The sequence below is a fragment of the Cibotium barometz genome, chromosome 8 (genome assembly GCF_041138505.1).
Source record: "Cibotium barometz isolate CiBa-2024 chromosome 8, ASM4113850v1, whole genome shotgun sequence".
Classification (NCBI taxonomy): domain Eukaryota; kingdom Viridiplantae; phylum Streptophyta; class Polypodiopsida; order Cyatheales; family Cibotiaceae; genus Cibotium; species Cibotium barometz.
Genome location: NC_141053.1, coordinates 62,771,025 through 62,776,774, shown reverse-complemented (window position 1 = coordinate 62,776,774; position 5,750 = coordinate 62,771,025).

Below are 5,750 nucleotides of genomic sequence, written 5' to 3'. Positions count from 1 at the left end.
CACCATTGGCATGGTTGGTGAGATCTTGGGTGATATGCGGCCAGTGGGATGACAGGCTGTGTGACAGCCACTCTAGAGACTGGCATAGTTATAGCGCCAGCTCATTTAGTCGGGTTCACACTATAGAGAACCCGTGTATGTATTTGGTTGAGTACCTTTCATATTGTGTGTACTCTTATTCTTGTATATGGTGTGTTGAGTGTTGAGTAGTGAAGAAGAAGAAGATTTTCAGCCTCTCACCTTGTGTGTTCTCTATTAGGGTTTTGTGAGTGTGTGTGTGTGCTTGCAAGAGCTCAAGCTCTCTTCCCCCCTGCATCTTTTCACATAGCACACTCTATGATATCATTGCTTACTACACACACATAAGAATCTAGTCTTAAGATACTATTCACACACACACACACTCAATAAGAGAGTGTTCCCAGAAGTGACAACCTACATTGGTTTACTAGGATAAATCTCCCCTCAATCCAAACAAGGATCAATGTGGAAGTGAAGCATTATTATCATGGAATAGGTCCTAGAAGCTACGTAGAAGGTCATGAGAGAGACCCAGTAGAGAGGCCAAGGCGGTTGCAGGTGGGTGAGTAGGCCAAGTGGTGTAGTAGAGGCACTGATCAGCTAGGCAACCTGTGAGCAATTTGGTGTGCACATACGAGTGTACCGGCACATACGAGTGTACGAGCATATACGAGTGCACATATGCTGATGTCTATGAGTGGGTTCTCAAGCACAATTAGGTTACAATATTGAGACTTGTACTTGAGAGCTTTCTTCATTTTTCATTGCTTGAAATGACCTCCTTTTATATCAAGTGAGTATATGTTAGCTTTGCTAGCTCATGTGTGATAACTTTGACTAGGTACACTCTAGAATCACCCATTTCAACACCATGAGGAGGCCCCTCATCAACTGCACCTACTTTGGGCACTTCTACCAAAGGCAAAGAGAAGAAACAATCCTTGATGCCTTTTCTCCCTGAACCAACCCTCTACATTAGCTACCCTCTCCTTGCCTTCAGTTCACCACCTGCCACTCTTTTGTGTGGATATCCCCACTTGCCTCTCCACACTGACGTCACCTCCCTCATCTCCCAAGCTAGCCCCACCACTAACCTTAATGGACTCACCAAGGCATCAAACTCGTAAGCCAACCATCCCTTTCTTTGACCATAGGTCTTAAAAGAGGATGAGATCCTTAAAGCCCCCACCGTCAAAGAATAGTAGCAAATGCACCCCCAACCTCCCATTCAATTGGCATGATTCTCTTGTCAAGATAGATATTGACAAAGCCCTTATCACATTGACCTAATAGTAGTGCCTAGATCAATCATCACCTTGACATTAGCCTAATCAATTCTTATATAAAGCAAAATTTTCATTAGTGGTCATGATCTCATTCCAAGAGGGACAAAGGGGGATATAAATGACCATAGGCCAGCATAAATTCCATCAGTGGTGTCATAATCTCATCGCAAGAGGGGCAAGGGGGAATATAAACCACTCCAAGCTTGTGGTGCTTGCTTCAAACTATACAATGCCTTCTTTAATCTACATACGTGTCTCATACATGTGTGGTAAACTTTAGATGTATATATCCATGTGGTTGCTCCATAAACACCTCTTCTTGCAACTCTCTATTCAAGAATGCGTTCTTCACATCTATTTGATGTATCTCCCATCCATTAAATACATTCTTCACATACATTTTGTGTAACTCCCAACCTTTAGATACATATAATGAAATCACAGACCTTACGATATCTTAGCCACTAGACTAAATGTCTCATCATAATCAAGTCCTTGAGTTCATGCATAACCCTTGGTGACTAGCCTTGCCTTATGTCTTTCCACATAACCATCCTTGTAAACGCATTTGCAACCAAAAACATTATTGCCATTTGGTAACTCAACCAAATCCTATGTATCATTATGAGCCAACGTATCCATAGCTTTGTCCCAAACTACCTTTCCAATGGCCGCATCAAGACAATATAGTCTCCACATGTTTCACCATGGATGTCATACACATAATGCATTGCATATCATCTATATGTCAACCTCTACACTGGATATCTCACTCTTTGTGATCTCCTTAATCACTATGAGATCCTTAAGCTCTTGCATGGTGGTACATACTAATCTTGTTTCACACCGAGATTCTTTTACATTGGAATTCCCAACTCATCATCAAGACTTTCTAAACTAGATGACTCATAACCTACATTTCCAATGCCAACGCCTTTAACTTTCTTCTTTCATTTATCCACTACACTACTCTCATTGCTCAATCTTCCTGACCACGGACTTACATTCCCACTACTAGAAATCCCATGTGGCCTAGACATACTAGTAGAAATCTCAACCACTAGCAATTGCATTTTGTATCAATGTCATCAACCACCACATTATCACTTTCTTTGTACCAACTAGCCAACTCATCAAATATGACATTCCAACTAATGAGAATGTGTCACCACCATCCACATCATGCCTCAATCTTCCTGACCATGGACTTACATTCCCACTATTAGAAATCCCATGTGGCCTAGACATACTAGTAGAAATATCCACCACTAGCAATTGCATTTCGTATCAATGCCATCAACCACCACATTCTCACTTTCTTTGTACCAACTAGCCAACTCATCAAATATGACATTCCGACTAATGAGAACGTGTTTTGTGACTAGATATGGCATTTGTATGCTTTTTGATCTTGTGCATACCCAATGAAGATACATTTTGTAGCTTTTGGATCCAACTAAGGACTTAGTCCTCTTCTCCTTTGGCACATAACATATGTAATACATCCAAAAACTTTCAAGTGTCCAATGTCAGACCTAAAACCTATCAACCTCATCACTAGTGTACTCTCATGGATGGTGGTGGTAGGTGTCTTAGTGAGGGGTATACCTGCATGTAGGTTGCCTTCTAATCCCATGTTAACTCATCAAATGCACATGAGATGTACCATGTGCATTTTTCCTCAGGCACTTAATCTAATGACCATATTTCTTCTCCATAAGAGCTTTGAACCCATTAAACTTTCCCATCAAAGCTTCACTCTTCTCTTTTAAGAAGTAGATAGATATCATCCTGCTAAATTCATCAATGAATGTGATGTAGTGTTGGTTCCATTAATGGATTGGTATGTAGGACCCCAAATATCACTATGCACAATCTCCAAAGATCTTCTACTCATTTGAACTTACTTGGTGGGAAATGGCAATCTTTCTTGCTTTCCCAAATCAACATGCATCACATACATGTGAAATCCCATCATATTTGAAACTTGGAAAACTATCAACAATGCTTTTTCTTACATAACTTTCAACTTTTAAATGTTCACATGCCCAATTCTCTTATGCCACATATCAGTGTCAAGCACAATCCCATGATTATGTGAAAACATGGCTGACTTCAATTTCAAAATACTTGCATCCAACGTAAACAATATTCCTTCCTTTTAACCCTTTGTAATGAGCTATCATCCCTTCTTAAAGTCTTCCACAAAGCAACCATACTTATTAAATCTCACTTACAATCCTTGCTCCCCCATTTGAAAAATCTATTGTTGTGATTTATCCATCTAACCACATGCACATTTACATCCTATAGTTGTAGATCTCCCCCAGCTTTTTGAACCTCCTATAAGAGTAGAATGTGTGGTCCCTTGCATGCTTATTGCTAGTAAAAGTACCAAGCCCAAGATTTAACTTTTTATCAATAATACAATGAAACCAACCCCTCAAAATCTGGGGGATTGCCACCTCTAACCGTGATAGAGGTATCAAATGACTTATACTTTTTGCCAAAACCATTCAATGTGATTGCCACAAGATCAATATCATCTATAGGGGCATTTATGGATACAAGTGCATCTGCACATCCCTTTATCTCTTGCACATAATCATGCATGCTCTTATTATTCTGAGTTATGTTGCTATGAATCTTTTTATTTAATTGAATCGTCCTTGCTTCTATATTGGTGTCATATAATTTCACCAAAGTATCCCATGCATCCTTGGGATTATCTATATCGTGTATATATGACATAACATAGAATTTGTCACACACATAGAGAAGTAATGCAACACTTTGTATGCTCTTTTCGACTAATTTCTATGCGCTTAAAGTTGTGGTTGTGTTAGATCTACTATGAGAAGATATTGATATTGCTCATCACCTATCTCACTAAGCTTCAATAGCCTTTTCCTTTTAAGAAATTTTACATATGGTACTTCTATATTTGGAAGTTATTTTGGTCAAGCTTTTCACCCACAATTTACATCGGACCATCACCCATGTTTGCCAAATACAATTCTTCAAACAAGTACTCTCAACCAACCAGTGTAACTAATGTAGTACAATGCCAACCCACCACTAATATATGTACATGCACAAATCCTATCAATGGGGTGTGATGTTTTTGCATACTTTGAGTTTTTTTGAGAAACATTGCAATTTGAGCTTTTTTTGTAATTAGCGTAAAAATAAATTTCAAGTATCCACTTAAAAATTTAGCCCTCTCACTCATGGGATATATCCATGCACAATCCATACAACAAACACCATAAGAACTACTTATAACACACCTAACATCCATAAGACAATCGCATACATGAGCGTGTGACAAGTTGATAAGACCATTTAAATCAACTAAGGGGAAACTCACCATCATCACTCATGGCACATATGCATGCACAAGACATACAATCGCATACATGAGCATGTGACAAGCTGATAAGACCATTTAAATCAACTAAGGGGAAACTCACCATCACTCACTCATGGCACATATGCATGCACAAGACATACAATAAACAACATAACAACTATTTACTACAGGCCCAACATTCATACAATAAATCCACAAGACGATTAACCACATGCATGAGGCAGCCATCATTGCATTAGGGCTAGGTGATAATTTCATCCATCATAGTTACATCACTAGAAGATAACTCTAAAGGAGCAAGGGATGAACTGCAGAAGCTATTTGGTACCAAACAAAATAACTTCAAAATAAGTCTAAAATTGTGATCTATTAGGTTGGACATCAAAGAGTGAGTCACTCTAGGCACATCTAAATAAAATGAAAAGTGAATTTGCATGCATTGGCTCTCTAGTGAAAGAGGAGGATGCCATAGTAATCCTCCTCAAGAGTATGAACTTGGAAGCATTCAGCTCGTTGGTGGCTATCTTGAAGAACCTACCTGACCCAACCTTCACTATCATTGAAGGAGTCTTGGGATTAAAGAAGAAAAGAGACTCAAAGTCAAAGCAAGTGGAACTTCATCACACTATGAGGAGAATGCATTCTTCACCAAAGGACTGAGAGCTAGAGTGAAGTGCAAATTTTTGTTAACAATCCAAAAATGGGATTGATCATGGTGATAGACAATGATTAAGCAGCATAATTAAGGTGGATTAAACCACACTAAAAACTCCATGAGAGAGAGAGAGAGAATGCACACTCAACACTTGATCTCTTCTATTGCATATCACAAAACCATACAATGATATAGGCCTTCTAGCCTTATTCCACTTTACACATCATCATCCATGTGGCACTTCCTTTTCCACTCTTTTGGTCAACACTTACACACCATACAATATTACATGTGGCATTCCTATCTTGCCACAATATCTTGCACCTCTAGGGTGCTTTCCCACATACACACAACACCACAATTACATCTTTCAACACCTCCTCTTAATCGAGGTGTTCCACAACTCACCCATCAC